The sequence below is a fragment of the Epargyreus clarus genome, unplaced genomic scaffold (assembly GCF_041222505.1).
Source record: "Epargyreus clarus isolate Ecla_fem2 unplaced genomic scaffold, WU_Ecla_fem_2.2 ptg000022l, whole genome shotgun sequence".
NCBI classification, from domain to species: Eukaryota; Metazoa; Arthropoda; class Insecta; order Lepidoptera; family Hesperiidae; genus Epargyreus; species Epargyreus clarus.
The window spans coordinates 3,341,174-3,351,933 of NW_027332229.1; positions in this window are offsets into that span (position 1 = coordinate 3,341,174).

Genomic DNA, 10,760 nt, shown 5'->3' on the forward strand with positions numbered 1-10,760 from the left:
GTCCTCAATGTTTGTTGGAGAACCCTGGGATCTCCGACGGAACGCAACCGAACTCCTCCAAGCGCGATGCCCCGATCGAGCTCTGCACTAGGGGAGCAGGTTTCGCTCCTCCCAAACTATCCGGTGTTCACGACAGTATGCGACCACACATACCGCCGTCCTTCCCGGGGACACTTATAGGACGGTTCGAGCTCCCACTCTTGCCACGCCCAACTCCGGAAGCCCCCTTTTAGTCGCCTCTTACGACAGGCAGGGGATATCGTAGCCCTATTTTAGTCCAGGAACTACAGGGACAAACATATAAGGACCTGCTATTTTTTGGCGTTTTTCACTTTATTGTTTTTTTTATCTATTGAACCGTAATAGATGTTACAGTTGACATTTTCACAATGCATTCTATGGCTGCTATAATATCAATTAGTAAATATAAAAAACACATGTTTTTTTGGTACGGAACCCTCAGTGTACGAGTTCTTGCCACGCCCAACTCCGGAAGCCCCCTTTTAGTCGCCTCTTACGACAGGCAGGGGATATCGTAGCCCTATTTTAGTCCAGGAACTACAGGGACAAACATATAAGGACCTGCTATTTTTTGGCGTTTTTCACTTTATTGTTTTTTTTATCTATTGAACCGTAATAGATGTTACAGTTGACATTTTCACAATGCATTCTATGGCTGCTATAATATCAATTAGTAAATATAAAAAACACATGTTTTTTTGGTACGGAACCCTCAGTGTACGAGTTCGATTCGCACTTCACCCATTATTTGTATTGAAGTTAAATTGAAGTTAGAATTGAATACTTCTTTTGTCTCGAGAATAAAAACAATTGACGTCGCCTATAATAGTAGGGGAGCCCAAGAGGGGATTTCGAGAGTGACTCGAACGCGGCAGATTAAGATACTTACATCCTATACAGTATCTTAAACCATCCATTTGGAGGGTTCGCACGGGGAAAATATCGTGAAATCTATAGTAGCTTAATTACATGCTGAAAACAATAAATTTATAACAATCTGACGATTTGAGGGTGGCGTAATAAGGTTGCAAAAAAATCGTTACCTGGACATACTTGAGCGCGGTATTTTTTATTTAATATAAAGGAAATAATGCTAGAAAACGGGTAACATCATAATCATACCACACGTTTATGTAGTGAAAAAACAGTCATTTAAAAAGAGAATATGTACATACACTATCTGATAGCGTCACTGAAAATACATTTTTTTTCAAATCGTCGGTATAAAAAGACCCCTCCACTAAATCGTCAGATGAAGGGTTATGAGAAGTAAAACATCAGCTGGAATTTCCTGTATAATAATCTTACGCCCTCGAGTGTGTCAAGATAACGATTTTTTTTTTGCATTTTCGAAGAGTCGAATCGAATCTTTCGAATGGGCGACTCATCTGGGATAACTTAATATCCCCTTTTGAAAATCTAATGCACTGGTGTAATTTTTTTCTCCATTTTTACCTCTCGTATGGCTGCAAACCAGCCGATAAACATATTTCTGCTGCGCCTTGAGTATGTCCGTCTGACTCATTTTTTTTACATCTTTCGAATCCTCTAGAAGCTATTCCCACCGTGAATCGAAAAATATCATACAAACTTTTTTTCACTCACTAAAGTGTAATCCATACAATCCATAGGTCCAAACGAGTTCGCTCGAGTTTCTTCCCATTAAGCATCATGGGCTCCCCTACTACTCGTACATTTCGCGAACAGGAACACAGATTCATTAACTGCAAATGTAACTTTGTAATCCTATATACTTATATAGGATACAAAGTTATTTTATGTAGTTGGTGTATCTAGATAACCGGAAAGAAATTGCAAAATATTATAGTTTTTCCGTGAGTTATATACTAAACACTAATTGTATTCTCAATCTTAACCTTCTATGTCTGCTAGAAGTGCCTTAACATTTTGATGATCGGTCAGTCAGTGAGTGACAAAATTACGAACTTTGACTACTTGTAATTCTTAAACTACTGGTTCAAATTAAATGAAATTGGTAATACACCGTGTCTATACAATGCTTGCTTGGCTCCTGAAAATTCAGGCTTCTAGCTTCATATGCAACGAAGTTACAGGGGGTCAAAAATGGGCCGAATTGCTTCGAGAAAAGTATGGTACGGCCGTGCCGCTTCTTTTGGCTCGACTTGGCGGAGGCACTGCCGTGCCTCCAGATAATGCCATCTTGTAGAATGATTTTTAGGATTCCGTACTCGAAGGGTAAAACGCAACCCTCCGCTGTCTGTTCATGAGTCACATGGCTTTATCTCTTAAACCGTAGATAGCCACTTGATTTTTTTATTGTTCCTTAATTGATTCCTAGATTAAAAATTATTTTCTACTTTTAAGTTGATTTTATCATAAAAGCGTGTTTTTTTAGTTTTTTGAACTATATTTATTTATCTTTGATTTTTCTGTTTATCAATTGCTTTAAAAATCTTATTTGAAGTAATTTTATTTTATCTATGTATGTCTTAAACGTACATCCATAGCTACTCAACCCGTAACTTATAATGGAGTCCACAAGAGCATAATACACACAATACATGTTGCGCCTATTTAGTATACAAAAAAATTGACTCAATACCTACCTTAACCTAGAACAGCGTTTCCCAACCTGTGGTCCGCGGACCCCTGGGGATCAGCGAGTATATGTATTGGTGTCCGCGGTGTCATCTTTGGACCATACATAAATCACTCATTAAATGCAAAAGCAATTTTTCAACCACATACCTATGTGTAAAGGCATTCTCTACTCTTGTTTATACAAAAAACAGATACAAATACACCACAAAACAACACCAACCTTCACAATATTTTTTTTCATATTTTTCATAATAAACAGTTATTACAATTACCTTCTATATTTGTTTTGTATTTGTAATAACTAAAATAAATACTCCGTAATAATTAGTTTTTTGCTGTTTATTTTATTAAGGGGGTCCGTGAAAACTGTGCTTGATTTCCTAAGGGTCCGTGGACTGAAAAAGGTTGGGAAACGCTGACCTAGAACATACTTCCGAGAAGTGATGCCTTTAAGACATATGCCTATCTATCATCAGACCAAGGTATTTATATTTAGCAACACACTCTATCTCTGTACATTGACATTTCTTAAAATTTTGATGGAGACAATCAAAACTATGACCTAATACGAGTATGCTAATTGTTCCCCCCGGAAAATTCATATACGGCGAATGTATATGCATGCATTTAGTCTTATTTTTCCGGTTTATTATTATTCCATTATTGTGAACCCATTTACTTATGTTATTATAGTCCTGCTGTAAGTTAAATTTGCTTTAATGTCTTTATCCGCGTACATGAGGCATGTATCGTCGGCTTACATATACATACGACACGTTTTTTGATGTGAAACATCTATAGCCGCACGTAAAACCGATTTCTGGCGTGGCGACGCATGCCATGGTATACGATGGTATATATATACAGTCTATATGCAGTAGTGTGTACGGTGTGGCGACGCGTCGCCATGCGCAAAAATCGTAATATTTTATTTTATCATTATGACATATTTAGTTCCTATCACAATATGTTCTTTTCTGCATATTACTTTTACAAAATAATGTCGATGTTTCACATCTGCCAGGCGTCCCGTGACGGCTCACATTGTTTTTTTACAACATTGCATAAGCTGTTCACATGCATTATACAGCCTGTCGACCATACACTGAACCAGTCGGCACACCATACATTACATTTTCTAAGGAACCCATTCCGCCCGCTACTAATACCTGTAACTGTCTCTTTGATAAGTATATCTTAAAAAAAAATCCTTAAACGGTCCTCTCATCCATGGCTTGTAATAATATAGTATGGTCAAGTGTTTCAAAGGCCTTTTTACCCGACTGCCAAGGAAGGGTTATGTTTTTCGCGCGTATCTTGTATGTTTGTCTTTCTTTATTTGATCCGATCTAACAAACGGCTGGATGAATTTCAACAGTTAAAGTGTCATTATATTTGTCTCAACGACCCGAGTGTCCTTAGATAGGTGTTAGTAAAAAAAAATCAAAATGGCGGATTTTTGGCGCGAAATAGTAAGACATTTAAAAAAAAAAGTTAACCGAACCTATCGAGTAGGGTACCAAATGAAAGGAAATTAAACGGAGATTATAAAAACATATTTGTATATATATAAAACAGTAAGGTGACTGACTGACTGACTAACTAAATGACTTTTTCATTTTTCAGAAATCAACGTACAGCCTAAGCCAAGGATCTTACAGTTCTGAAATTTTGCACACAGGTTCTCTATATAGCTTGAATAAGTACTAAGAAAGGCCTTTTGGAAATTCTACCCTTAAGAGGGTAAAATAGGGGAAAACAGTTTTTATGAAATCCTTTAATTTTGAAGCAACTACTATAAAAATTTGTATTTGGCTTTCTGAATAGGAACAAGGACGCACTTATTTATCCCCCTCCGAAAAATCAGCCCCGTAGAGGGTAAAATAAGGGTTAAAAGTTCATTTGAACAATCGTCAATTTTGAAGCAAACACTATGACATGTTGTTTTAGGCTTTTTGGATAAAAATAATGAAATGCTACCTCTAACGAGGTAAAATAATGACCGAAACTTTGATTTACTGAAGTTATATATTTTATAGGTCGTAAATGGTGATTTTTTTCGCAAAATAGTAACACGTTTTAAAAAAAGTTAACCAAACCTATCGAGTAGGGTGTCAAAATAAAGGAAATTAAGAGGAGATTACATATAAATTATATAATATATCTTATATATATAAAATTCTCGTGTTAGTTACCGTACTCCTCCGAAACGGCTTCACCGATTTTCACCAAATTTTATATACATATTCAGTAGGTCTGAGAATCGGCCACTATCTTTTTTTTACACCTACGTGATAAGGGTTGTTCATCCTTAACATTTTTTTTATTTATATGGCAACACAACGTTTGCCGGGTCAGCTAGTACATATATACTCGTATATACACATCGAGATGACTGTCTGACTAAATGAGAGAGTTGCTGTGCCAGAGATCAACGCAAAGGGAAACCGCTGAACTTAAGCGTGCTGAAATTTTACACATAGGTTCTTTACATAGCGTAAATGAACACTACGAGGATAAATATAGGATAATATTGTTTGAACATCTTTTGTTTTTGAAGCAGACACCTACTATGAAACTTTGTATTTGGCTTTCTGGATAAAAATAATGAAATGCCTATTTCACTGCTTTTGGAAATTCTACATCAGCCTTTTTGGTGCAGTCGGGTTTTTGATTTTTTAAATTAATTACCCGACTGCCAAGGAAGGGTTGTTTTTCGCGCGTATCTTGTATGTTTGTCTTTCTTTATTTGATCGGATCTAACAAACGGCTGGACGAATTTCAACAGTTAAAGTGTCATTATATTTGTCTCAACGACCCGAGTGTCCTTAGATAGGTGTTAGTAAAAAAAAATCAAAATGGCGGATTTTTGGCGCGAAATAGTAAGACATTTAAAAAAAAAAGTTAACCGAACCTATCGAGTAGGGTATCAAATGAAAGGAAATTAAACGGAGATTTTAAAAACATATTTGTATATATATAAAACAGTAAGGTGACTGCCTGACTGACTAACTAAATGACTTTTTCATTTTTCAGAAATCAACGTACAGCCTAAACCAAGGACCTTACAGTTCTGAAATTTTGCACACAGGTTCTCTATATAGCTTGAATAAGTACTAAGAAAGGCTTTTTGGAAATTCTACCCTTAAGAGGGTAAAATAGGGGAAAACAGTTTTTTTGAAATCCTTTAATTTTGAAGCAACTACTATAAAAAATTGTATTTGGCTTTCTGGATAGGAACAAGGACGCACTTATTTATCCCCCTCCGAAAAATCAACCCCGTAGAGGGTAAAATAAGGGTTAAAAGTTCATTTGAACAATCGTCAATTTTGAAGCAAACACTATGACATGTTGTATCAGGCTTTTTGGATAAAAATAATGAAATGCTACCTCTAACGAGGTAAAATAATGACCGAAACTTTGATTTACTGAATTTATATATTTTATAGACCGTAAATGGTGGATGTTTTCGCGAAATAGTAACACGTTTTAAAAAAAGTTAACCAAACCTATCGAGTAGGTTGTCAAAAGAAAGGAAATTAAGAGGAGATTACAATTCAATACAATACAATATATAACATATATTATATATAAAAGTCTCATGTTAGTTACCGTACTCCTCCGAAATGGCTTCACCGATTTTCACCAAATTTTATATACATATTCAGTAGGTCTGAGAATCGGCCACTATCTTTTTTTTACACCTTAGTGATAAGGGTTGTTCATCCTTAACATTTTTTTTATTTATATGGCAACACAACGTTTGCCGGGTCAGTTAGTACATATATACTCGTATATACACATCGAGATGACTATCTGACTAAATGAGAGAGTTGCTGTGCCAGAGATCAACGCAAAGGGAAACCGCTGAACTTAAGCGTGCTGGAATTTTACACATAGGTTCTTTATATAGCGTAAATGAACACTACGAGGATAAAATAGGATAATATTGTTTGAACATCTTTTGTTTTTGAAGCAGACACCTACTATGAAACTTTGTATTTGGCTTTCTGGATAAAAATAATGAAATGCCTATTTCACTGCTTTTGGAAATTCTACTTCAGCCTTTTTGCGCAGTCGGGTTTTTGATTTTTTAAATTAATTACTTGTTTCACATAGGTTCACTATATAGCGTAAATAAGTACTAAGAAGTGCCTTTTGAAAATTATACCCCTAAAAGGGTAAAATAGGAGATGTCAGTTTTTTTGAAATCCTTTATTTTTGAAGGAACTACTATAAAATTTAGTGTTTGGCTTTCTGGATAGGAACAAGAACACACTTATTTATCACCTTCCGAAAAATGAACCCAGTAGAGGGTAAAATAAGGGTTAAAAGTTCATTTGAACAACCGTCAATTTTGAAGCAAACACTAAGAATTTTTGTATCTGGCTTGCTGGATAAAAATAATGAAATTCTACCCCTAACGAGGCAAAATAATGACTGGAAGTTTGTATTACTGAAGTTATATATTTTATAGAACGTAAATGGTAGACTTTTTGCGAAATAGTAACACATTTTAAAACTTAACCAAACATATCGAGTAGGGTATCAAAATAAAATAAAATTAAAAGGAGATTACACATACATAATATATACATATACAACACGTCGAGATGACTGTCTGACTACATGAGTAAGTTGCTGTGCCAGATATCAACGCAAAGGGAAACCGCTGAAGGCGTGCTGTAATTTTACACATAGGTTCTTTATATAGCGTAAATGAGCACTACGAGGATAAAATAAGATAATATTGTTTGAACATCTTTTGTTTTTGAAGCAGGTACCTATTTTGAAACTTGGTATTTGGCATTCTGGATAAAAATAATGAAACTATTACTATTGCCTATTTCACTCATTTGCTTACCGTTTTAAATTGAACTGCTCTTTTAACATTTAGTCATTTTAGGCTTAATGAATACTATCTAACATCCTATTATATTTGTCTTTTTTTTGTTTTTACACCAAGCAATAAGTCTTTGGCTAATTACGAGAATGCTGTACATACTTATAATTGGCATGTATATAGGGTACATTATTACTATTGTATTTAAGTTGAAAATGTTATGTATACTATGCTGATTGTATGTCTAAATAAATAAATAAAAAAATAGTGGTGCCCGCGGCTTCGCCCACATTTTAAAGAAATAATATGACATACATAAAACGGAAAATTTGTACCTGCATTGGAATGACAGTGGTGCCATCTGTCGAAAATTGGTCTTACCAACTCGCAAACCCTCGTGGGTTCTTGGACAACAATTTTGCTAAAGATCATCACTTGATCAAATGCATACTTTCCGATTCTATAACTACTTACGAATTAAAAATTAATTTAAAAACCTTTTCCCACGGACTAAATTGTTAGTCTAAACCATTCTCAAGTCCCCTTGAACACACACAACAAATTTCATCAAAATCAGTCCAGTCGTTTAGGAGGAGTTCAGTGACATACACAGGCACATAAGAAATATATATAAGTACCTGTAAGTTCAATAAAGGTTTTTTTAAAGATTTTTTTTTACTTATAGTACTCTAATGGGGTTGATTGTTGAATAGCTAATAATGCTGAAACAGGTGTAAATAAAAGGCCGTTCATAACAGTCTTAAGGGTTGATCTAAAAAACAAACAGTGACTCAGACGCTTCATTAAGTCTTATGATATTTTTCTTAGTGCTCCAAATTAACGGATTTTAAATTAAAGTTCCATACCCGATTAAACGACCCTAAGGGTTGATTTTCCAACCATGATCTAATCCAGTTTATAAGGGTGGATTTCCAATGATCTAAATATTTAATAAAAAAGAAGAAAATAAAATAAATTCTAGTGTAATTTAAAAATTAATTCATATTTAGAAGATTAAATAAAGCAACGCTCGTAAACTGTATTTTTTCGTTTTATCATTCACTAATAAACAAAGTGTTGATTATTTTATTGTTGTTATGATGAAAAAGGGATAAATAATGAATTATTGCTAATTCTAAGATTCGATTATTTGAAAGTTAATCGATTATGGTTTCTTACGAATGGTTTGAAGTCTCAAGCTCAAGTCGTCACGTGGTCGTAAACTCCCTACTAAAAAGTTAGTTTTAAACATTAATGACATTAGGATGACATGTTTTTCGATTTCCATCTACAAAATAACCAATTTTTTCTATTCACCGTGTTTCTAATTTTATCAGTAATCCACAGATTGCATGAACTCCTGTCAATGTTATTTAATACTTTTGAACTCTTGTAAACAATACTAAACACGTTAAATAGTTTTAGATACATTTCAATACTCGCAAACACGGTCCAATCAATCACGTCTAACTGTTCTTTTACACGATGATTACTTAAAACATACCTAACTTTTACCGCATTACCTCTGTCTTGCAATTCATACGTCTCGTTGTGACCGCCTATTAAATAGTGATCCGATAATTTGCAACGAAGTAGATGTGAGTGCGCCGGCTGCGCGCACCCACAGATGATCGATACACGACGACACTGCCCGCCCGCTCACCACCTCCTCGCGCGTTGTGTCATTTATCTTGCACGTAAAGCCAAGCTCACACATGATGTTTATGTATTGATCGGTAATATTACTAATATCTTTTTCGCAGTAGTTTACATTTGTGTCTCCTATTACTATTATATCCCTGCTTTTGGGTATGCTTTTAATGACATTAGAGAGTTCTTCTATAAATTTATGCTTATTTGTGTTTGAGGGTCTGTATATGGTCAACATCTGTAACTTGTGATTCTTAAAGTTATTTGAGCACACAACATCTCCATATTCAAAACCGGTATTCCTTCGACTTCTACATTTAGGTCTTCTTTAAAATACATGAGTATTCCCCCTCCACTTTGCTTCTCTCTTGTATTAGCGTATAATTTAAATCCTTTAATTTTATACATAGATACCTCCACTTCTTTTATATTTATTTCAGTTAAAATGGCAATGCTTATATTATGTTTACTCTCTGTTAACAGTACCAAAAATTCCGCAAAATCGTCGGATGTCAACATCGGATGGCAGGTGGCAGACGTCTGCGACTACGTGGTGGTCACCTGCTGCAACAAGTGCCAGCAGTTCGGCCACCCCGAGAAGTATTGTAAGGCCGCTCAGCCGACATGGCGCAGATGCGGCGAGATTGGCCATTGTGGGCAAGAGTGCAGCGGGACGACGACCTGCTGCGCCACCTGCAAAAAGTTCGGGCGCAAGGAGGCAGGCGGCCACAAAACGATGGCGAAGGAGTGCCCTGCACGCCAGTACGCGGAGGCCCGGAGCGTAGAAATTACCAAATATGGATAAGCTCCGGGTAGGACAAATTAACTTGGCAGGCTCCGCGGCGGCCACCAAGGAATTACCCGCGGTGGCCGCAGAACACAAATTGGACATTGTGCTGGTGCAGGAGCCGTATGACGCAGACCACATCTTAAAATATCTACGCACGGGGAAAGCGGGATTTTTCATCCCCAATGCCCGACTCCCGTGCGCGGTCCTGCACCAGCACTGCACGGAACACCTGATGGTGTGCCACGTCCCGTCCCTGGACCTATATTTGGTGTCGGCGTACTTTCAATACAAGGACGACATCGACGTACACCTGGGACCCCTGGAGCTGCTACTGGACCAATTGCGAGGACAGAAGGTCCTCATAGGAGTGGACACGAACGCCCACTCTCCCCTCTGGTTTTGCAGGCCGGAGCAAACGATCGGACGTGGACCCGAAGCCAGCCACAGAAGGTCCAGAATGGAAGATTTCATCGCTGCGCATGGGCTAATTGTACACAACGCGCCGAACCAGCCGTCGACCTTCTGTCGTGACAGTGGCGGGGAGTCCAATATCGACGTGACGGCCTCAACCAGAGGGATGAACACCAGCAACTGGAGAGTACACGAGGAGGCCAGTAGCAGCGACCACAGACTTATAACATACTCTATAGGCGCCGACACCACACCTCCACCGGCGGAGTCTGCGGGAGCGCTGAGGCGGTTCCGGGTGCGCGGTGTGGACTGGGACCGTTTCCGCTCGGGCATCCACGAACGTGTGGGACGGCTTAACTGGAGCAAACCTGCCTCCGAGGTATGTAAGGACTTCACGGATATTATAGATAAGACAGCGTGTGAGTGCCTAGGCCCGAGACGAGAGCGCGACAGGGAGACGGG